Source organism: Staurois parvus, unplaced genomic scaffold (assembly GCF_062004578.1).
Source record: "Staurois parvus isolate SC_StPar_1 unplaced genomic scaffold, SC_StPar_1.0 ptg000133l, whole genome shotgun sequence".
Classification (NCBI taxonomy): Eukaryota; Metazoa; Chordata; class Amphibia; order Anura; family Ranidae; genus Staurois; species Staurois parvus.
The window spans coordinates 13,345,167-13,370,651 of record NW_028317929.1 but is presented as its reverse complement, the minus strand read 5'-3'; the positions used below and the strand labels follow the sequence as shown (position 1 = coordinate 13,370,651).

The following is a 25,485-nucleotide window of genomic DNA, read 5'->3' as shown; positions in this document are numbered from 1 at the left end:
ATTCCTCCCACTGACACCAACGATGGGGCACTATACTTCCCACTGATACCAACGATGGGGCACTATTCCTCCCACTGACACCAATGTTGGGGCACTATTCCTCCCCCCACTGACACCAACGATGGGGCACTATTGCTCCCCCTGATACCAACGATGGGGCACTATTCCTCCCACTGATACCAACGATGGGGCACTATTCCTCCCACTGACACCAACGATGGGACACTATTCCTCCCACTGACACCAACGATGGGGCACTATTCCTCCCACTGACACCAACGATGGGGCACTATTCCTCCCACTGACACCAACGATGGGGCACTATACTTCCCACTGACACCAACGATGGGGCACTATTCCTCCCACTGACACCAATGTTGGGGCACTATTGCTCCCCCTGATACCAATGATGGGGCACTATTCCTCCCACTGACACCAATGTTGGGGCACTATTGCTCCCCCTGATACCAATGATAGGGCACTATTCCTACCACTGACACCAACGATGGGGCACTATTGCTCCCCCTGATACCAACGATGGGGCACTATTCCTCCCACTGATACCAACGATGGGGCACTATTCCTCCCACTGATACCAACGATGGGGCACTATTCCTCCCACTGACACCAACGATGGGACACTATTCCTCCCCCTGACACCAACGATGGGGCACTATTCCTCCCACTGACACCAACGATGGGGCACTATTCCTCCCACTGACACCAACGATGGAGCACTATTCCTCCCACTGACACCAACGATGGGGCACTATACTTCCCACTGACACCAACGATGGGGCACTATTCCTCCCACTGACACCAACGTTGGGGCACTATTGCTCCCCCTGATACCAACGATGGGGCACTATTCCCCCCACTGACACCTATGATTGGGCACTATTCCTCCCACTGACACTAATGATGGGGCACTATTCCTACCACTGACACTAATGATGGGGCACTATTCCTACCACTGACACCAATGATAGGGCACTATTCCTACCACTGATACCAATGATGGGGCACTATTCCTCCCATTGACATCAGTGATGGGACACTATTCCTCCCATTGACATCAGTGATGGGGCACTATTCCTCCCACTGACACCAATGATGGGGCACTATTCCTCCCACTGACACCTATGATGGGGCACTATTCCTCCCACTGACACCAATGATGGGGCACTATTCCTCCCACTGACACCAATGATGGGGCACTATTCCTACCACTGACACCAATGATGGGGCACTATTCCTCCCATTGACATCAGTGATGGGACACTATTCCTCCCATTGACATCAGTGATGGGACACTATTCCTCCCACTGACACCAATGATGTGGCACTACTCCTCCCATTGACATCAGTGATGGGACACTATTCCTCCCACTGACATCAGTGATGTGGCACTACTCCTCTCACTGACACCAATGATATGGCACTACTCCTCCCACTGCAAAATTACAGTTATGAAGTAGTAACGAAAATAATTTTATGGTTGGGGGTCACCACAACATGAGGAACTGTATTAAGGGGTCGCGGCGTTAGAAAGGTTGAGAACCACTGCTGTATGGCAATCCCACGGGCATGCCTTGGTTTGGCCGTTGCCAGGAGAACAGTACTTGCCTGACTGCATTGTGCCAAGTGTAAAGTTTGGTGGAGGGGGGATTATGGTGTGGGGTTGTTTTTCAGTGGTTGGGCTTTGTCCCTTAGTTCCAGTGAAGGGAACTCTTAAGGCGTCAGCATACCAAGACACTTTGGACAATTTCATGCTCCCAACTTTGTGGGAACAGTTTGGGGATAGCCCCTTCCTGTTCCAACATGACTGCGCACCAGTGCACAAAGCAAGGACCATAAAGACATGGATGAGCGAGTTTGGGGTGAAGGAACTTGACTGACCTGCACAGAGTCCTGACCTCAACCCGATAGAACACCTTTGGGATGAATTAGAGCAGAGACTGAGAGCCAGGCCTTCTCGTCTGACATCAGTGCCTGACCTCACAAAGGTGCTTCTGGAAGAATGGTCAAACATTCCCATAGACACCCTCCTAAACCTTGTGGACAGCCTTCCCAGAAGAGTTGAAGCTGTTATAGCTGCAAAGGGTGGGCCAACTCAATATTGAACACTACAGACTAAGACTGGGATGCCATTAAAGTTCGTGTAAGGCAGGCGTCCCAATACTTTTGGCAATATAATGTATATGTATTAAACAATTTTTAGAACTAATTGAGAGTGGTGATTTCTCTCTCCAGCTATATCTTCCAATCTTAATTTGGCTACAAATTAGCAACAAAAAGTTGTTAAAATAACTAGACACTATTTCATTGAAAGGAGTGTTTTCAGTGTTCTTCCTTATTTGTCTATTACAAGCCTTTATTTTCTTGTTGCCTTGGTGAGATCTGTGATGTGTTTCTTGTTCGATACGTTTAGTTACTCCACCTAACACTTGTCTATTACCTGTGCCCAATGAAAGGCTGTAAGTTTCAAAGCTTGGGTCTACTTTACATGCCTTTACAAGTTTGCAATAACTCAACTACCATGGAACTCTGCTTCTCTCTCTAAAGTTTAAGCGTTGAAGTTGTTATAGCTGTAAAGGGTGGGCCAACTCTATATGGAACCCTACAGACTAAGACTGGGATGCCATTAAAGTTCATGTGTGTGTAAAGGCAGGCGTCCCAATAGTTTTGGCAATATAGTGTATATATACCATAGTTTGTAGACTCTAAAACTTTCACACAGATTATGGTTATTTTTACCTAAGAAATGTAGCAGAATACATTTTGGCCTAAATTTATGAAGGAAGATTATTTGCTTGCAAAGGGTTAAAACAGAAATGAAGAAAACAGGGGTTTTTCAAACTTTTCATTTATATAGCAAGGAATAAAGAAAAAAAAGGTGGTGATTAAATCCCACCAAAATGAAGCTCTTTGTGTGAACAAAAATGATATAAATTTAATTTATTGTTGCATGACTGCACAATTGCCAGTTAAAGTAGCACAGTGCTGAATAGCAAATGTTCTGGTCATGAAGGAGGTAAAACTTTCCGGAGGGCAAATGGTTATATATTGCTTAGCATATGTGTATGTGCCTCCGTTTCTTGTTGACAGGGTGATGTCACATTGCCATGGAAAGAGAGGCACATGACAAGCATGCAGGTTCCAGCGTGTGGCTCTGTGAGGAAAGCGTGGCCATAGCTGAAAGCTGAAGAAGGAAAGAATGAGGGGGCGGATCACTCCAGATGTAACTGCCCCCTCTAAACTTTCAAACCTTAAGTGGACTGTTTCTTAGCCCTAGCCAGGTCTTGGAATGGGGACACAGCAAAAACAGAACAGGGGGAAGAAAGACAAGCTGCTCTGTGGTGAGGATAGTTAATTATATTTGTTTGTGCTATCCCATACTTCTCCTTTTAAAGCAGTATTAAACACAACACAAAAAAATGTAATACATCGCAGCTTACCAATTCTTAGATGTGGTGGCTGCATTAGTTTTCCTTTTTTTGGGGGGGGGGGTGGCATTTTTCCTCTGTTTTCACCTGGTGATCTGGCCAGTAACATACCTGTATTAGATGTGTCTACACTCTAGATGAAGGAGCACAGGACGCACCTTTGGACAGCAGCATTGTTAATCTGGGAAGAGGGGAGTTTAAGATACACCAGCAGATTTAGATACACTATCAAACTGCAGCCAAACTCAGGCTAACACTTTATAAGCAGTTACAGCAAATATTGTTGCTTTCGGGATACAGGTTTTACATATATAAAAGCTGATCATTGTTAGCACCTCTGTTAACAGAGGGATGAAACCATGCTTGATGGCTTAATGTGTAAGGGGCAGAGCCAGTGACGAAAGACTTCTTGCTTTGGTCAGTAGGGTGGAAAGGAATGCTGAGGAACAGTGAGCAGTACTTAGCTGAATCCAATGTCCAAAAAGAGGACAGTAATGAGGAGATGCATATATTAAGTGGCATTTACCCACAAGCTTCAGCCTGTGTCTGATTCCCTCTGTGGTGGTCTGAATGATAATGTATGTGAGTGATCTGTAGTGCACTAGCTTCGCTGCACATTTTTATCTTTGCTTCTTAATAAATATATAGTTTTTATAAGGAAAGCACTATATCTTATGTTTTATTTCTGAATCTTTGGGGAATGCATACACAGTCTGATTGGATTGAGAGAGGATCCCAACCATTTGCTACATCTGATTGTATCCCTTAAAAGGACAGGCGCATGTGACCTATTGATTATAGGTCAGCAACAGAGGTCAATTGCTAATGGTGGTGGTGTTTGCAGCACATGGTGCGTCGTTTTCATGGAAGAAATAAGGATTAAGAAGTTGAGGATAATATATTAGGAGACAACACTTAAGACTTTTTTTACTGCTTATATTACACTGTTTGCAATAGTGCAACACTGAATCATACTGGGTTTATTAACAATTAACGAGTGTGTGGAACTTAAAGATTTTGGCAGCAGCATATATAATATATATATATATATATATATCTATATATATATATAGATATACATACACATATACATAGTATTTTTTGTTTGCGATCACACAGGTGCGCGTAAGGATATTTCTGTTAATTATTTGCATCACATCTAAGAATTGGTAATCTGCACTATAAAATGTTTGCTTTTGGGTTTAGTAGTGCTTTAAAGTGGATCTATACTCACTCTCATAGCAGGGATGCGATCCTTACTGGCCGCTGACATCTTCTCCCTGGGCTTCTTCTGTGTTCTGGCTTGGCCATTTTGATCAGCCAGCTAAGATGATGTCACTCCCACGCATGCATGGAAGTTTGTCTCAGCAAATGCTGAAGTTGTACATTGAGCTGCACCTGTAGACAGGCAGTCAAGAACCTTGCATCCAGAAGAGACATAGTACAAATCTTTTGTATTAAAGGCTAAGTTCACCATTTGTACCAAAAATAATAAATGCACATAATTTTCCAGGTACAAATATGTGCATTTATTCTTTTTTTTCACACTTGAGCCTGCAGAGTATTTCACCCGTGATCAGTGGAATGTGGGTACAATGTCATTCTCTTGCAGACACTGCTGAGAGCTCTTTTCCCATATCTACTTACAGGCAAATAGTTATTCAACTGCAGGAAATGTCAGTGAGCTCATGAGGGTGCTGATCACAATTTTTGAGATAAAAGTTCCAATTTATGATGATCTAATACTTTAAATATCACTAATGGGTTGCCTCTACAAGCTCTTGGCGCTCCTAAATATCCTGTCTGCTTTTTTAGAAATGTAACTGGCAATAAGCAGATCTATATAATAAATGGAAGATGGCATGATGTCAGTACAGACTTGTATGATTGACATAAAAAATGACAACTTTCAAAGTCAGGGGATGTTTGCAGGCATGGAGTCCACAAATCTTCATACACATCCAAAGTAACCTTGTGAAAAAATGGATTTATGAGCATCTTCATTGCTAGCTAAGACAACAACATCCATCCAGGTTGGAGCAGTTTGCCATACAAGATTGTTCTATGTTCCAATACGGTCTTCCTTCTAAGCATGGGTTCACATTGATGCGGTACGGAATTCACAGCGGTTTTGTCCGAATTCCGCACCGCATCACAATCGCACCCCGTTCATACAAACCGCTGCGGGTGTGTATGTTAAGTTAACAACACCCCAAAATTGGTCCACAAAACACGGTGCGATGTGCAGAATCGGATCACATAAGTGTGAATACCCATGCAATACGATTCTAGTGCGGACCAAACAAAGGGTCCTGCATCTTTTTGCTGCAGATGTGGTGCGATTTGAGCCATACAAAATGAAAGGCTCAAATCGCACCGCACAGAATTCGCATATGATTTGCACAGGAATGCAGTGTGGTTCACATGCAATATGCCACATGTGTGAACCCGGGCTAAGTGTTTAAAGCCTATCTCCATGGGAATAAAAATTGCTATCTTGCAGAACTGCTCATCCCCCCCAACTCTCACACACACTGCAAAGGGTTAAATGGTTGTTTACATCTAGGGAACCAGAGAAAGCACTTTTACTTACCTGATCCCTTGTCAGTCAGCACCACTACTCTCTGGCAGTGGACTGTTCTTCTGTGTAAATCAGGTCCAATGTAAGGCTATGGACTCTGCATTGTCCGTGGTGATGTCAGAAGCCCTGTGTGCAGCAGAACAGAGGCTGTGGGGACTGGTTTGTTCCTGTAGGCTCCGACCACATTGCTAGAGTACCGGGTAAGTAAAAGCACTTTTCCTGTCCCCTAGACCTAAATGAGCATTTAACCCCTGCAGTGCAGGCACAGGTAGACTGAAAGGGAGGTTTTTTGTTTGCCCTAGAGTTCAGCTTTAATGACTATATAGATTAATGGGGAAAATGAGGAAAAGAAAAAACGGTAGAAGTGCTGGGCCACATCAATAATAATAAATCCTTTTTGTACAATAATTGCTAATGTTTACACCTTTTTAATGCGCTAATATTTTAGATTCTACTGAGAAATATAATTAAATGTAGATTACCAGCAAGGCAGAATAGTCTTAATGATGGACCAAAGAAAATCATCAAGCAGCATAAAATGAGTTTCAAGAATCATGTTCAACACATCCTATAAACCGAACCTAAAAGTAAACATCTACCTTTACGTGTAAATGGTTTTCAACACAGACAGCGTGGAAGGTATACATCGTCACAGCACTTACTTCCGTTTAAAAAACAGCCACGCCCTATAGAAACAATTTCCTTAACTGCATAGCTTATGTATTATTAACCATAGCAGTACAGAGGACCTACCTGTGGCACCACAGCTGAGATGCTCTTAGTGCTGAAGATACAAAGATTCGGGGAGGGGTCCTATCTTGACGCAAGGCAGACAGGATGAAAGAAGGGGGTGGGGCAGTGCTGTCAGCAAATCTAACCTATGTTCTGTGCTTGCTGGCATGTCACGCTGCAGAACCAGAGTCTGGCACTTCTATGGAAGGTCTAGCCTTTTAGTTTCAGCATCACAGCTGTGTAAAAAGAGCTGCAGGCTGAGAATGGGCATGCAATCATTTCATGCTCACCGCTCAGCCACAAAAGTGCTGCAGACAAAAAAGAATAATAGTCTGTCATATTTGACAAAATGTATTTCCAAAGCTGATAGTTAAAGTGCTCATTTACACTTGTGGTTGGAGGGGGGGGCAGTAAAACCACGCAGTTGAGCAGCGTCTTTACCATTCCCAGGCTGCCCCCTTAGGTTGCAAAGGCAATTAGATGTTTGTGTACACATGCTGTGGTGGCTGCAAAAATTATCTCCCCTATATCAACTTTTGGTGGGTGGCAGTAAAAACACACAGTTGAGCCTCATTTTTAGCACCCCCAGCTGGCCTCCTCTTAACCACTTGCCTACCGGGCACTTTTACCCTCTTTCTGCTCAGGCCAATTTTTCAGCTTTCAGTGCTGCTGCACTTTGACAATTGTGCGGTCATGCAACACTGTACCCATATGAAATTTTTAGAGTTTTTTTTCACATGCTTTCTTTTGGTGGTATCTAATCACCACTAGGATTTTAATTTTTTTGTACTATAAACGGAAAAAGACCGACAATTTTGAAGAAAAAAAAAGTTTTTGTTTCTATTATAAAATTTTGGAAACAGGTAATTTTTCTCCTTACTGATATGCGTTGATGAGGCTGCACTGATGGGCACTGATAGGCAGCAGTGATAGGCTGCACTGATGATGCGGCACTGGTGGGCATTGATGAGGAGGCACTGATGAGGCTGCACTGATATGTGGCACTGATAGGCAGCAATGATGGGCACTGATAGGCGGCACTGATGGGCACTAATAGGCAGCACTGAAGGGCACTGACTGGCACATAATGGCAGAACGGATGGGCACAGATTGGCAGCACTGCTGGGCACTTATGAGCAGCTGTAAGGCACTGGTGGGCGGCACTGATGGGCACTTTCGGGACTGCACTGATAATCGGGGCACTGATTCACAGTTGCCGGTTTTCGGCAGTATTTTTCTCACGCTGTGACAGCATGAGGAAAGTACTGCTGTTAACCGGAAAGTGTATTTACATGGGGATCAGCTGTGATTGGACACAGCTGATCACGTGGTAAAAGGCTGCTGTTATTGGCCCTTTACCGTTTCATGTGATCAGCTGTGTCCAAAGGAAACAGTGATCACAGAGAGCACTAGGTACATGCTGCTGGGGGCACGTTCTGAGAGGACGTCATATGACGCCCTCCAAAAACTGGACAACCGCACTGTAGCCGTCATTCCTCTATAGCTCAGTCAAGAAGTGGTTAAGCTGCAAAGGCAGTCAGATGGGTACCTATGCTGCAGCAAATATTATCCCCTCTGTTGCATTCATTGAGGTAGTTCCAACACCAAATGCAACTAGGGTTGCCACCTCATCCCTTTAAAAAACATAATAATTACACAGGTTCTGTGGCTGATTAAAGTGGTAATTTCTGAGAAGTGACAAGTTCTGCTGCTAGTGTAAACCCCGTCAACATAATATTAACCACTTGCCTACTTATACCCCCTTCTTTACCAGGCCAATTTTCAGCTTTCAGCGCTGTCACACTTTGATTGACAATTGCGCAGTCATGCAAGATTTTACCCATATGAAATTTTTATCATCTTTTTCTCACAAATAGAGCTTTTTTTTGGTGGTATTTAATCGCCGCTGGCCGCTTTACTTTTTGCGCTATAAACAAAAAAATTGCAAAAAATTTGAAAAAAAAAAAAGTTGCTTTGTTTCTATTATAAAATTTTTCAAACAGGTAATTTTTCTCCTTCACTGATGTGCGTTGATGAGGCAGCACTGATGGGCACTGATAGGCAGCACTGAAGGGCACTGATAGGCAGCACTGATAGGCAGCACTAATGAGGTGTCACAGATAGGCGGCACTGATAGGCGACACTGATGATGGGTACTGATAGACAGCACTGATAGGTGGCACTGACTGGTGGCACTGCTGGGCACTGACTGGCGGCACTGCTGGGCACTGACTGGCACAACTGCTGGGCACAGACTAGTGCTATTGACTGGCAGCACTGCTGGGCTGCACTGATGGGCACTGGTGGGCACAGGTGGGTGGGCACAGGTGGGTGGCACTGCTGGGCACAGGTAGGTGGCACTTCTGGGCACACTTGTGTGACACTGCTGGGTGGCACAGGTGGGTGCACTGCTGTGCACAGGTGGATGCACTGCTGGGCACAGGTGGGCGGAGCTAATGGGCGCACTGCTGGGCACAGGTGGGTGCACTGCTGGGCACAGGTGGGAGGAGTTAGTGGGCGCACTTCTGGACACAGGTGGGCGGAACTTGTGGGTGGCACTGCTGGGCACCGATCAGCAGGGCACTGATCATCAGTGCCCTGATGATCGGTGCCGATCCCTGCTCTAATAACTGCCGGTTCTCGGCAGTACTTTCCTCACGCTGTCAGATGAGGAAAGTGCAGCCGAGAACCGGCAATTGCATTTCCCGGTGATCAGCGTGTCATTGGACACGGCTGATCACGTGGTAAAAGGCCGCTGTGATTGGCCTTTTACTACATTACGTGATCAGCTGTGTGTGTAGGACACAGCGATCACGGAGATCGCCGGGGGCGCACCCCCAGGGGCGCGCAGGAGAGCGCAATCTGGGAGGACGTCATATGACGCCCACCCAGAACTGGCCGGCCGCAGTGTAGCCGTCATTCGGCTATCTGCGGTCGGCAAGTAGTTAAAGCCAGTCTTTTTTGAAAAATGGGGTGCTGATGGCAGGAATAAAAGTAGAACTATAGGCAAAACTTTTTAACATTTTTGTAAACATTTTGGATAGAGAAAAGGAGGGTTTTAACCCCTGTCAGATTTTTTTTTGTGTCCTATTGTGGAGATTTCTCTTCACTTCCTGTTCTATAGCCAAATAGAAAGTGAGAGGAAATCCCAGCAAATTAAAGGAGTCTCTTGGGAACCCCCAGGTCACCAGAACTAGTGTCCCCATCAGAGTATTTCCCTTCTATTACTTTTTTTTTTCTATTAGTGACGACAACCCAAAATGTGGGATTTTCATTTACCTTCACTTTCAGTGATAATGGTAAACATGACAAATAGAGAGGGTGAATCTCTCTAACAGGGGCACAGACAGCTATAAAAACCTGACAGGGGGTCTAATCCCTCCTCTCTCTATCCAAAACTAAAAAGAAGTTTGCCTTCAGTCATATTTTAAGCTGGCCTGTCACAATATAGGTGCTCTGCCAGCCCCAATTATTCATTTCTTCCTTAATCCCATACTTAATTCCTTGCGCCCAAATGAAGTACATCCTTAATTAATTCCTTACGTTCTTGTGCCAAATGTTCCCAACTTCAATCAATGTATTTCCCCCCTGTCATCCTGCCAAATGTTCCCAAATTTAATTAATGCCTTTCCTCCCCTGCAATAATGCCTTCCAACCCAAACTTCTTTAGACAATTTCCTCTCTGTTGTTTGTGTATTCTAGCCCAAACTTCCTTAGACAGTTTCCTCTCTGTCGTTTGTGTATTCTAGCCCAAACTTTGTTAACAATTTCTTCTCTGTCATTTGTGTATTCTAGCCCAAACTTCGTTAACCACTTCCCCCCTTTCAGGATGACCGACCCCCTGCTATCTCTCGTCCTGCCTCGGCTCTTTGAAGTCGAGCCTCATTGCTGAGCAACGAGGCACGCTGCCCATGGCACGCCCCTGGTTGCCAGGGCAACCGGGAAGCATCCTACACCGGTTTAAGAGACCGGTGCTGGGCTCTTCCCGATCATCCTCTTCTGCTGCGCAGCCATCGAGGGAGCCCAGCTGTGGCAGGACCCTCGTGGCTAAACTCTGCCAAGACCCCAAGGATAAGGGGGAGACTGCACACTAGTCCTGCCTGAGACCCCAGCCAAGTGGGAGACCACACGCTAGCCCTGCCTGAGACCCCAGGCAAGGGGGAGACCACACGCCAGCCCTGCCTGAGACCCCAGCCAGGGGGAAGACCGAACGCCAGCCCTGCCCGAGACCCCAGCCAAGGGGGAGACCGCATGCCAGCCCTGCCTGAGACCCCAGCCGGGGGGGGGGGAACCGCACGCCAGCCCTGCCTGAGACCCCAGCTAAGGGAGAGACCACACGCATACTCCGGACTCCAGCAGGTACCTGTGTAATACTATATTGTCCCCTGGGAGTCCGGGCACCCTGTTGGATCCGTGAGTACATGCTTCCCCTGTTATGCCTGAACTGTTTCTCTGCCTCACTGTTGGATTACAAACTGCTACAGAGACTTTAACTTGCCCTTGGGGCTGGACTACAAGTGTTTTGGCCCTCATCTTACTATTCCCCCTACTGGCGAGGTCACCCTCCCTGCAATCCCTCCATTGCGTGACTGTCCTTTTGTCTCAATAAAGCTTTGTGTGTTTGCCATCCGCTTTGTGTGTTCTGTCCTGCCTACCCTCCGTCACATGGCCATACTTGCTTAAGTCAATCAGTGGGCAGATCAAGGGAATACAAACGGATTCCCCCATCCACCCAAGCAAGGGACAGCTGGGACTGCTCCACTGTCAGAATACACAAATCTGTGCTGCAGCCTGTTGTCTGCAGGTACAAAAAATAAAAATAAATAACCATATGGACCACGCATAATATGTGCATACAACAATAAAGTATAATATAATTCAGTCCCAAAACAGTGACATAAGTGCAAAGTGCTGGTGTTCAAATCTTAATTTCATATCTTGATTGTGAACTCTTCCCACAACACAACTGCTCCACTGTGCTCAAAATAGTGCCCCACATGGACTGACACTCACCATCATCCAATGACCACCTATCTCTAGAATGGTCATTCATGCTCGTGGGACTATCCCAGTAAACCGGTTGTTGCAATTTGTGACCACCTATCCTTGGAGTGATCCGTGACTGATAATAGACAAGTTCCAATTTTCTCCTCACCTCCACAGGCAGGGTATGTAATACATCACCATATATAAAGAAAGAGAAGGGGACATCCCGTAGTGTAAAACTGTTTAATACCTTTATTATGGGGAAATGACAAAAAAATTACACTCACAAAAAACGTGCCTGTTGCCTGGCACTTGGTGTACTCAACCTTATTGCTGTTGTAATTAAAAAATAGAAGCTGCTGTAGTGGTTGCTTCTCTGAGTGGCGTGCGTTCCACAGGGCGGATGTGACGTCAATGGAAGTTACGTCATCAAACCTCGATGCGTTTCAATCATAGTCTTCAGGAAGTGCAAAATCCACCATTTTGGAGATGGTATTTATACCATAGATCACTTGTTGCATTGTGGGAACAGTTATCAATCAAGATATGAAGTTAAGAGTTGAACAGCAGCATTCTGCACTTTTTTTCACTGTTTTGGGACTGATTTATATTATGCTTTATTGTTGTGTGTACATATTATGCACGGTTCATATGGTTATTTATTTTTTGTGCGTTTAGGTTCACAATATAGGACTGCTGCAGTTGGAAATGAGAGTTTCTGGTATATCTATAAGCAGAACAGCGTATTTTTTATATTGGCTGCAGGTGCCGATCAAGTGAAAGCGAATGAGTCCTGTACAAGAGAAGTCGATAATTAACTGGATTTCTCTCAAAAAGGAACGGCCATGGATGGATCAATCCATCTTCAATCCTTCTATGGTCAGCTTTACATGTTCTTGCTGGGTTTTTTATTTTCCTCTACTGTGCTCTCTCCTCATACCACCACCGCCTTCACACTCCAGAGTAATAATTAACAGTGGCTCCCAGGATTTGGCTTTGATTCTGTTTTTCTCGGACTACCTGTGTGTGCCACAGGTAAGCTTGTAGTTAGTTCAAAATGGGAACTTGTAAAAAGTGGAGACTCTGGTGAGACTCCATAGGTCCCGGCAAGCAAAGGTGGGGCACCCACATATCTAAAGTCAGGAAACTGAGGAACAGTATGAGCGACGAGCACAGGGGAGGAAAATAAAAAAAAAAGAGTTGCTATCACTTATTTTAAAAAGGTAACTTGAAAAAGGTTTTCATTAGGAACTAACAAGAAGTACCTGCAACTGGACCACATGCCATCTTCACAACTTGCTGTTACATCAGGGCTCCCATTTTGGTATCGTTGCTGTGTTATTTTAAGTACTGTAGATCCTGGTTATGACTGCCTTGCATTCCGATGAAGAGATCTGCAGATGCAATGAGAATCTTGTACGCACAAGGAAGTGACTAGGCAGCTGCTGGAATTTGATAAAACATGTTTCTACTGAATCCTGTGTGGGCTTTATCTCCTCATGAATGAAAGGTTATGACTCTTTATACCAATTACAGCTGATATGCAAAGGTAAAATGCATTAAAGTTTTATTTTCATACAGGTCACAATGAGGATTTTTTCTAATGAGACTTTATAATTTGAACTCTGGGATGAGCATATATTGTCTAACCACTTGCCCTCCAGAGGATTTACCCCCCTTCCTGGCCAGGCCATTTTTTGCGATACGGCATTGCATTACTTTACAATTGGGCGGTCATGCAACGCTGTAAATAAGTTAAGTTTATGTAATTTTTCCCCCCACAAATAGAGCTTTCTTTCGGTGGTATTTGATCACCTCTGTGGGTTTTATTTGTTGCGCTATAAACAAGCAAAAAAACAACAATTATGAAAAAAAAACAATATTTTTGACTTTTTGCTATAAAAGACATCCAATAAAAAAAAATTTAATACAATTTCTTCATGTACTTATACTGTACTGTATATTAGTTGGTTTGGGTAAAGTTGTATAGCGTCTACAAATGGCGGTATATATATACTTTTAAATTTTTTTAATACTAGTAATTAGAGATGAGCGAATCGAACATGATGAAGTGGAATTCGTTTAGAAGAGTAGGAAATATTCGATTCGCGCCGAATCCGAAAATTAGCAAACTTCGGATGCACGAATCGAATTTTCCCAAAAATGGTGGCGACATGCGTGGCGACGGAGCGGGGATCTCTGGGAAGGCGCGCAGACAAGGCGCGCTGACCCATAATGCATTCATTCATGACATGTGATCGCATTAGCCAATCAGCAGCCAGCCAGCCAGCACTGTGTAATGGTGGAGCTATAAATCGCGGCCATCTTAGAATTCTCCATTAGCCTCCGGTCATTCAAGAGAGACAGACCTCTGTGTATTAGGGACAGAGTTAGGGCCACAGAGACTTTAGGGCCACAGAATCGTTACTTAGGGACACAGAATCGTTACTCAGGGACACAGAATTGTTACTCAGGGACACAGAATTGTTACTGAGGGACACAGAATCGTTACTCAGGGACACAGAGTCGTTACTCAGGGACACAGAGTCGTTACTCAGGGACACAGAGTCGTTACTCAGGGACACAGAGTCGTTACTCAGGGACACAGAATCGTTACTCAGGGACACAGAATCGTTACTCAGGGACAGACACAGAATTGTTACTCAGGGACAGACACAGAATTGTTACTCAGGGACACAGAATCGTTACTCAGGGACACAGAATCGTTACTCAGGGACACAGAATCGTTACTCAGGGACACAGAATCGTTACTGAGGGACACAGAATCGTTACTGAGGGACACAGAATCGTTACTCAGGGACACAGAATCGTTACTCAGGGACACAGAATTGTTACTCAGGGACACAGAATCGTTACTCAGGGACACAGAATTGTTACTCAGGGACACAGAATCGTTACTCAGGGACACAGAATCGTTGAATTAAATAGTATGTCAGACAACACGCAGAGGAGTGGCAGAGGAGGCAATGTTTCAGGAGCGAGCAGACGTTGCAGCAGAGGAAGGGGTCGAGGCAGCACTAGTCGCAGCCAGAGGCCAGTGCTCCCGGTGTCATCCAGCGGTCGTGTCTCCACCGACAACCCTGCCGTCATCGATTGGTTGGCTCGGTCGTCTTCCTCTTCCCAGGTCACCTCTGACACCTACAGCCAACGGTCGGTGGGTACGTCAGACACAACCGTGGAGGAGGAGACAGAGGACCCAGACGCACCGTGGCAGTATGCTGTGGAGATGGAGGCAGGGAGTCCCTCGCATTCCTTGGCACAAATGGCCCATAGCATGCTCGGTTGCTTGCGTAGCGACAGCCGAATAATAACCATCAGACAGAGGGATAACTTTTGGCTGTCCACCTTGTTGGACCCTCGCTACCGTTCAAAAAAGGTGGCCTTTTTCACACCTGCTGAGAGGGAGGCCAAAATAACGTACTATAAAAACCACCTATGTAGTCAGTTGGTCTCTGCCTTTCTGCGCCAACGTCCATCCTCAGACACTGTTGGCCCTGTGCGCTCGCGTTCCGCTGCCATGGCAGCAGGGGAGGGGTGGGGTGGTAGGAGCAGTGGCAGCTCAACCAGCAGCGGCTGCCTCAGTCTGCAGTCGATGATGAGTAGCTTTCTTCACCAGCGCAGTGAGGAAACTACTAACCAGCCGCAGCAGCAGCAGCATCAGGTGGACCTGGAGCAGGACCTCAAACAACAGGCTTGGGCCTACTTGGACAGCACCCTGCCAACCGAGGTAGACAATCCCCTTGACTACTGGGCAACGAAACTTGACCTTTGGCCCCAACTAGCTGAATTTGCCCTTGAAAGGCTGTCATGCCCGGCCAGTAGCGTGGCATCAGAGCGCGTGTTTAGTGCGGCAGGAGGTATTGTAACTCCGCGGAGGACACGACTGTCCACCCAAAGTGTGGAGAGACTCACGTTTGTGAAAATGAATCAGGCGTGGATTAGTCTGGATTTCAAACCACTAGTTCCTGACACAACTGACTAAATCCGCCATGAATCATGCCCCAAACATGTTATTATTTTTAACATAGGCCTCTGTATGGCCTTCAATTTAAGCTGCTTACGCTTCGCCACTCTGCCATGGGCCCCTGTACCGCCTCCTCTTGCTGCTGCCAGGTCCAGAGTGTGTCATGGGTCCCTGTACGGCCTCCCATTGCTGCTGTCTCCATCGCCACACTCTGCCATGTGCCACTTTCAGGTCTCCTCACACTGCTGGTGGGTTCCATTTTGTCATAGGGTGCTGGCAGATTACGGGCCTCCCATTGCTGCCGCCAGGCCCGTAATCTGCCATGGGCCCCCGTACCGACTCCTCATGCTGCTGCCAGGCCCGTAATCGGTCATGGGCCCCTGTACCGCCTCCTCATGCTGCTGCCAGGTCCAGAGTGTGTCATGGGTCCCTGTACGGCCTCCCATTGCTGCTGCCAGGCCCGTAATCTGCCATGGGCCCCCGTACCGACTCCTCATGCTGCTGCCAGGCCCGTAATCTGTCATGGGCCCCTGTACCGCCTCCTCATGCTGCTGCCAGGTCCAGAGTGTGTCATGGGTCCCTGTACGGCCTCCCATTGCTGCTGCCAGGCCCGTAATCTGCCATGGGCCCCCGTACCGACTCCTCATGCTGCTGCCAGGCCCGTAATCTGTCATGGGCCCCTGTACCGCCTCCTCATGCTGCTGCCAGGTCCAGAGTGTGTCATGGGTCCCTGTACGGCCTCCCATTGCTGCTGTCTCCATCGCCACACTCTGCCATGTGCCACTTTCAGGTCTCCTCACACTGCTGGTGGGTTCCATTTTGTCATAGGGTGCTGTATGGCCTCCCATTGCTGCTGCCAGGCCCGTAATCTGCCATGGGCCCCCGTACCAACTCCTCATGCTGCTGCCAGGTCCGTAATCTGTCATGGGCCCCTGTACCGCCTCCTCATGCTGCTGCCAGGTCCAGAGTGTGTCATGGGTCCCTGTACGGCCTCCCATTGCTGCTGCCAGGCCCGTAATCTGCCATGGGCCCCCGTACCGACTCCTCATGCTGCTGCCAGGCCCGTAATCTGTCATGGGCCCCTGTACCGCCTCCTCATGCTGCTGCCAGGTCCAGAGTGTGTCATGGGTCCCTGTACGGCCTCCCATTGCTGCTGTCTCCATCGCCACACTCTGCCATGTGCCACTTTCAGGTCTCCTCACACTGCTGGTGGGTTCCATTTTGTTATAGGGTGCTGGCAGATTACGGGTGTCCCATTGCTGCTGCTAGGCCCGTAATCTGCCATGGGCCCCCGTACCGACTCCTCATGCTGCTGCCAGGCCCGTAATCTGTCATGGGCCCCTGTACCGCCTCCTCATGCTGCTGCCAGGTCCAGAGTGTGTCATGGGTCCCTGTACGGCCTCCCATTGCTGCTGCCAGGCCCGTAATCTGCCATGGGCCCCTGTACCGACTCCTCATGCTGCTGCCAGGCCCGTAATCTGTCATGGGCCCCTGTACCGCCTCCTCATGCTGCTGCCAGGTCCAGAGTGTGTCATGGGTCCCTGTACGGCCTCCCATTGCTGCTGTCTCCATCGCCACACTCTGCCATGTGCCACTTTCAGGTCTTCTCACACTGCTGGTGGGTTCCATTTTTTCATAGGGTGCTGTATGCCCTCCCATTGCTGCTGCTTCCACCGCCACACTGTGGCTCCACACTCTGGTTTTGGCCCCGTGACTGCCCAAATGAGTGAAGTGTGCGGTGATTCTAAGATCGACGGCACTCATCTGCATGTCATACTGACTGGCAGTATTATTTCTCTTCCCCAGCAGACTCCAAGGGCATTTAAATTAAAGGTACAGTGTTCTGCACTAATATAAAGGCTCTCTGAAGCCTAGAAACACCCTTTTTATAAGTTAAATTCGCAGCGAATATATTTGACTCGAATCGAATTTATTCCGCGAATTCGCCGAATCAGCCGAATCGAATTTTTGAATAATTCGCTCATCTCTACTAGTAATCAGTAACTTATACTGGGACTGCGGCGGGCATTCTGACACTGGATGGGAACTAACGGCCACTGACATCCCCAGTGACACTAGTACAGTGTCAGTGCTCTTTATTAGCACTGATCACTGTATTAGTGCTCCTTATTAGCACTGATCACTGTATTAATGACACTGGGCAGGAAGGGGTTAACACCTGGGGCGATCAAAGGGTTAACTGTGTGCTGTGTGTGTTTTACATTGTGTGCTGTGTTTTACTAGGGAGACATGCTGCTTTGTATCTTTCTGCTGTGCAGAGATATACAAAGCAGCATGTCCATGCTGACAGGAGAGAGCCCCCTACCCGGAAATGCAAATCACGTATACAGTTGTGTTCAAAATAATAGCAGGGTGTTGAAAAAAGTGAATGAAGCTCAAAATTCTTCTAATAGCTTTTATTTCCATACCCACAAATGCATTGGGAGCCTTTTTTTAATGGATCTACTTGCAGCTGCATTGTTTTAAATAGAGATGTTCACAAAGGTGTGTAAACATGCACTGCGTTCACATCCGTAACTGGAAATCTGCATCTGAGGACATACATATGCACATATACAATTGTGAAAATGAACATGACAATTTTTATGCATTAAAAAAATTGAATTATTTCTGAATCATTTATGCAGAAACTTTTGTTCCTTGCCAAATGTTCAGTACAGTTTTTACAGCCATGTTATGGCCATGTGAATGTAGCCCAAGGTTATTTACACACAGTACTGATGTATGAACAGATTCCTGGCAGAAAATTCCTGCATAAAAACACGAGGATGGGCTATAAAATAAATGCATGTGTTCAAGCATAAAAATGCTGCTTTTCTTGGGTTGTGCCCTACAAACATATTGGGTTGTGCGCATACAAACATATTTGTGAGTGAAATATTGTGCAGCCCCACTGTGGAGTTCCTTCTCCTATCCCTGCACTGCACACAGCCTGGGCACAGGCAGCAGAGCTCCTTCCCCCACACAGCACATAGCGGAGTTCAGATTCTTTTACACACAACCATGATTTGCACAATGTGTGCAGGGAGGGGAGTAGGAGCTTTAAGGAGTGCCCTGCCAGAAGTGACCTCTTTCAACCATCTGGCTAACCCCTGTCCTCCACCCTGCTGTCCTCTGTCCTGCTGACCCTGTCCACTGCTGTAAGGGATTTCCGGCAAGAAGAATCGCGATCGGAAATGCGCATACGCATAGGAATTCCCACAGAAGAATTGCCGGTTGTGCGCACACGCACGGCGAAGTTTGGCGCCAGACGGCCTATTTAAGGAGTGCCTCTGCTCATGTTCAGTGCTGACTGGTCTTCAGCTCCCCCGTGTCCTGCTTGTTCCTGTGTGATTCCTTTGTTGCTGACCCGGCTTGTTCCTCACTTGACTCTGATTGCTCTCCTGATTGATACTGGTTCCTGACTTCTGCTCTGCTCCTGACCTTGGCTTTTCCTTCTGATTCTGTACCGTGCTGCCCGACTGTTGATGACCCTGGCTATCCCATGACACTGCTCCTGTCTCTTGTCCTCACTATCTGCCTTGCTCTGTTGCACGCCTGGAAATCTACAAAACCTGCTCTGCCTACTACTACTGTGCCAAAATCAGAGGATCATCAGCCTTCCAAGGTCATCATCTGCAAGAGCTGCAAACAACTACTGGCGCTCTTGTTCCCTTGGGTCCTAGACTCCCTTTGTTTCAACTCCAGCGGGGTAAGGGTTAGTGACACAAGTGAGGCCGACCTCGTCATTTCAGTCTCCCATCAGGTACGTGACAACTGCCTTATGAACGAATAGCCTCTGTACACTGCTCTGCAAACTACTGACCCTATCCTCTGCCCTTCTGAGCCCCTATACATTGCTCTGTTGACCTCCCATCCTCTGCCATTTTTTACTGCGCCCCCACATCAGACAGGATAGGCTAGCCCTGGTATCAAAGCTCCATATAACTCCACTCATATACCAATGGGGTGAGTGGAGAGAACTAGAAGAATACCTTGTCTGGCTGAACACAGACAGTATTTCTGCTCCCTGCTGTGACCTGTCCACAGACTAGATATGATGATGGCTGCCCTTTCCCCCCTCCCTGGACATAAGTGCCCCATGCTCAGCTTACCAGGCTGACGGGCTCTCCACTCTCAGCACCCCGCTCCCCTTCCAAATTGCATGCAGCTCATGGCACTGCTCCACCCCCTGAGCTGCTTACCTCATGCCCCGCCTATTCCTCCAACAATCCTGCCCACTTCACGCCTATTATTCTACTATGTACACGCCCCCACGCTGTATTGTGCAGAACATGGGTGCATGCAGGGATGGTTTGCAGGTTTATATACGATTTATCACTCTCCAATTGCAAAAGGAATAATGGGCATTGATCACCCATACAGTAGATTTGAAATGCCTCCCTTGGAAACCTTTGTCTGATGTCAAACCCCACACTTTCTTCATAATTAAATTAACACGTCTGTAGACTTAGCAACCATGAACCTATATGGACATAGATGTATTCACCCATTGATCTCTAGGGGGGGCATTTCTTCCTTATATTCAAATTTGATTAGTTTCACTGATCTACTTCCACACATGAAAGCATGAAAAACGGAAATGAACCGAGAGATACAGAGAGGGAATTGAACAAGAAGAATAATAAGTATCTCTAAGAGAATCCTAAATGTGTGCCTGATAAAAGCAAAAAAAGTGGTACATGGTGCCAACCAAACTTACAAAGATGTACCTGATGCATCTCCTATTTGCTTTGGACAGGGCAGACATCTGTGAACTAATGATTATCAAATGGTGGCAGTGCCCAAAATTCACAGTCATTTCTAGCTGAGAATTTTCACGCCTATTCATTTCATTACAAATATTAATGTCCCTAACAATGTAAATGTTGCTCTTCTGAAAAAAGTAATACTGAGAAGTCTGAGACCATCTAAGAGACTCAACCATCTTTTCCTGTTTGCAGCCAAAATGTCTTTTACTAGATCTTGGAAATCTACAACTGTATGCCCACATCTTCCCAAGAACAAAATAACCTGGATAATGTTGCATATAAAAATTGCTAGTATACCTATTGACAAAACAGAGTTCTTTGGAAGAACGTGAGACTCCTGGATTAATTATCTACAAATGTAACATGAGAAAGTCACTTTTTTTCCATGGACGAAAGTTATTTGGGAATGGGGCCAAAGAGGGACAGAAAACAGTACCTGGTGATGTGGTATTATACTTTCCCTTCTCCCCCCCCCAAGTAATCATATACTGTATAATATCATACAACTATGATTAGTACTAAAAATGACTGGCATCTGTTGTTTCTCCAGCTTTAAGTCTTTTCTTAAAGGATACGCCGGGCAGTAAACAAAAATATTTGTGCTACACTCTGGAAGGTCCAGAGACCTTGTCAACATATAGTACAGGTCACCAACAAATAAACTGCACGCACAGTTTCCATTTCCCATTTTTAAAATCCTTATTGGTTCTGTATGAAACATTATCCTTATTGGTTCATACATCTAATAATCATGGGATTTACCTTGACACTTGTCCCTTGCTGTGTATACTTTGTGTTCTGTTAATATAGGATTCAATTTTCATTGCCTATGTGGGATAATAACATGTTTACAAATATGCTATAATGTACCTCAATTGTGCCTAGTTTATATCTTGGAAAAAGCAATAAAAACTACTGAAACATTCTCAATTAAGGCTCATTCAGAGTGAACCTGTTGCCCTAATGTAACATACACTATATTGGCAAAAGTATTGGGACACCCCTCAAAATCATAGGATTCAGGTGTTCCAATTATGTGCATGGCCACAGGTGTATAAAACTAAGCACCTAGGCATGCAGACTGCTTCTACAAACATTTGTAAACAATTGTCAAAGAATGGGGAGCTCAGTGAATTCAAGCATAGTATCATGATATGTTGCCACCTGTGCATCTGTGAAATTTACTTGCTACAAAGTATTCCATGTCAACTGTTAGTGGTATAACAAAGTAGAAGCAACTGGGAACAACAGGAACTCAGCCATGAAGTGGTAGGCTACATAAAATGACAGAGTGGGGTCAGCAAATGCTGAAGTGCACAGTGCGCAGAAGTCGCCACTTGCAGAGTCAATAAAGACCTCTAAACTTCATGTGGCCTTCAGATTAGCACAACAGTGCGTAGAGAGCTTTAAGTAGAACTTTAGGGTACCACATAAATTATCAATTTACACCAATCCTTAAAATTCAGAACTTTTAATTTTACACCATAAAATGATTGTTTACAGAATAAAAATTTTACTTATTTTTGCTGAACATTCCGTGCACCCTCATGAATGGAATGTTCAGCAAAGACATGTACAGTTTTTCTGTAATTATAATTTTATGATGCAAAATTAAAGGTTATGAATATTAAGGATTGGTTTAAGAGTAATAATAATTGATGTAATACCCTAAAGTCCTCCTTAATGTGTTTTCAAGAATTTGTATACAAGGATGTTGGTACTTTGAAGTCTGTTTAGGGAGGGGGGTGCAAACTGTTTGCAATTCCCATGAGTTATTATTGTGTCACTAGAACAGTAAAGCCGGCCATAGATGGTTTGAATCTTGTCTGGTTTAGCAGGGACTGGCCAAGATTTTAACCATCTATGGCATTTATTACTAGTGGCTATAGCTGCTAGCAATAATCCCTGTGTTCTCCCAGCAGGAATGGCTCCCTGCGCCCCCCTCCAAAAAACAATATCTCTGTGGAAGAGATTCCACCGTCACCTGTGGTTGCAGAAAACAAAATTGCATTTTCTATGGCCTGCCTTTGTGTGCAGAATCTCACTAACAGGGACAAAAAACAATAAAAACACTATGGAGGGGATTTACTAAAGGCTATTTGCATTGTGCACTTTGCAGGTGCACATTGCTCCAGAGCTTAGTAAATGAGGTGAAGTTTCACTTTGCAAAAAATACCCAATCACATTCAAGGAACATAACAAAAAGTATTTTTTGATTGCACATGACTGGATGATGGAAGTCAACAAAGCTTCTCCTCGTTTACTGAGCTCTGGAGCAGTCTATTTACCTTTCAGAAACTCACCCCTATGTGTGGGAAGAATTAGATACTCACTCTGCATGTTGTGGAGGTTTCCTAACTTACTGATGTATCATTGAACCAGGAAAAAGTGTGAAATCTACCCAGCAGCACAAAGAGCGCAAAGACCAAAAGGTACTTGTTCCTTCCCTATACAGTATATCAAAAATTATAAATAGGTTTTACCTGGCATCAGATATTTGACGCTTCCTTCTGTTTCTTGTACATAGCCACAGTTCTCCTGTATTTTCACTTTTTAAATCTTTGTTATACTGTGTTGCCATCAGTAAGGTGGTATGGTGCACAACCATGTGTGTCTACAAGTTGTAGAACAATAAACTGAATGGTGCAGCATACAACCATAAATACATGAGAGAACAACCATGTCAACATACTAAGCGTAGAATCTGCCTTTCATATTTAATACAGATATGATAGAGAATGTTTAAGGTCATTGGTGCAATTGGTTTCTAGATACAACCCCACAGCCCTTTCACCCTCCCTCTTCCTCTGCTCCATCAACAGACTGCAATTCTCCAATGGCCCATGTAGGAAGGTATCTGAAAGAAGAGCTTCTTGTGCTCTCTCAATCATTTTATCCTTTCAAACAGTCTGTGCAGCTCAAATATAAAAGAGAGCAGATAGGTTTATACAAGAGTTTGACTGAGAAGACTGCAATCTGCTTTTATTGCTGCCCCATCTGCTCTACAGAAAAAGCAATCAGAAGTCATCCTGGTATACCCATAACCACACAGGCAGTGATATCATATCATGTATCATTGATACCATATTATTATAAAATAAGACAGTATGAGAAGGATATATTACCTCTTACCTCAAAGTTGCATGTTTCAGGCTTGTGCGTCTCTGGTCGTCTGGAGAGGTGCTGATACTGCTTTTTTTAAATACAGGATGCTTTTAAAACAGAATATAATCCAATCTCCAATAGAAAGAAGTATATAACTTTGGGCGTAGGCTAGGTCAATGTTATGTGTGGTCTATTCCCTTAGCAGTAATTTGTCATAAAACTTTTTTCTTTCCTACGAATCCACTAATCTGACATAAACCGAGGTTTGTGAGAAGGAAATATCTTTCCTGATAAAATGCGCAATAATTGAGACTAACTACAGCTATAGTATATTTCCAGATCACTTGGCATTGGTTTGTGCATGCCCAGAGCATTCTCCCACTGGACATTCCCAGTCAGTGCAGACTGTGGTGAAGTCTCTGATGATCTGGGACTTTGGCATCATGACAGAAGAACAAGCAAAATATGGACAATGATCTCTGCATCTGTTTTTTTCTGTGTGGTGTTGTTGCTACTGCTGCTATTTTCAGGATTGGATGAGTGCCTTAAAAGTGGTTCAAGGTTATTATCAGATGTGTCACTTCAAGACACTTTATCCTGCTTGCTGCACATTAAATAAGTAAAACTGAACCAATAAGATGCATTTAAACTGAAAAATGATTACCAGAAAAAGTGGTTGCTTTTATATAATAAATCCTCTTTACATTTATCGTCTTACAGGATAGTTGGTATCTTGCCGGTGGCCTACTTATCATTTAAATGTACACACCTCTACATAAAAATGCTGTGGGGGAAAAAAAAAGAGGAGACTTGATGATTTGTTGTAGGAGTTTTCCAGGGTACACTTCTAACAGCACAGGATTTATAATAATATACATTACACTGCCTGGTTGTATGCAAAAATATTAGACAGGCCTCCTTTGAGTGCATAGGTTTTTATTTTGTGTATGTGTGTATTATGTATGTACAGTTCAAATATTTTCTTTAGACACGTTACAATAAGTCTAGGTTTTTCTATGAGCATGCACAGTAGGCAATAGTGGGGTGCATCAGCTATTCGAGTACCACAATGCTCTGATAATGCATATGGCTGTATTTCTGGGGCCTCTGTCTGAACCACAAGTCAAACATAGGTCTATGTGTGTGAGTACTCCAGATGGGAAAGGATTAATGGTGAAGTGACCCAGAGAATGGAAAGAAAAGGTTTAGGATCAACATCTGTGCACGTGCAGCATGTGGTTTGGGCTGAACGCCCTGATTGTACAGGCAGAGCCCTGTTGCATGTAATGTCATGTGAAGACAAGATTAAAACAAAATAAAATTTTTTTGTATATGTATCCGTGAATAAATATAAATGTGCAAAATCAAAAATCCTCTACTGGGAAAACAAGCTGTGTCCCCCTTATAAGTGAGCAGTTCTTCTGCCTGGACAATTGTTGTTTGGTTTGTATATACTCGAAGGTTGCCTTTAAAATCCCACCAAATGTAAGGTTCTTCTGCCTGGACAATTATTGTTTGGTTCGTATATACTCTAAGGTTGCCTTTAAAATCCCACCAAATGTAAGGTTCTTCTGCCTGGACAATTATTGTTTGGTTCGTATATACTCTAAGGTTGCCTTTAAAATCCCACCAAATGTAAGGTTCAATTCTCTCTATTAGAAAAATGGGGATGATGGCAACCACACCCTAAATTACACCGGACAGCTTTTTATGGACTAAACAGTATTGATATGTGAGCGCCACTCAGTCCAGGAGTACTGTCCAGGCTACGTGATGACATCTCCCCGGCGTGCTGGCCCATGACAGCCCTGGTTTACAGGAAGTGGGTTAAATGCTGGCCACCATTTAAACTGAAATACTGATGAAATTTAGTAGTGC

The 25,485-nt window shown here is 45.1% G+C and overlaps 1 protein-coding gene across 3 annotated transcripts in view; it reads right to left on the bottom strand.

The window, feature by feature from the left end:
• The window catches only part of FGF1 (fibroblast growth factor 1), a 136,913-nt gene extending 113,107 nt beyond the window's left edge, over positions 1-23,806 (bottom strand). Inside the window, exon 1 of one of the 3 annotated variants that reach the window (XM_089673031.1) lies at positions 23,635-23,806. The gene's annotated coding sequence lies outside the window, so the exon portion shown is untranslated. Of the gene's footprint in view, positions 1-6,780; positions 6,931-13,010; positions 13,118-23,634 lie in introns of those variants that run through there. The other 2 variants (XM_089673032.1, XM_089673030.1) reach the window with 2 other exon arrangements.
• Between the last annotated feature and the right edge of the window lie 1,679 nt (positions 23,807-25,485).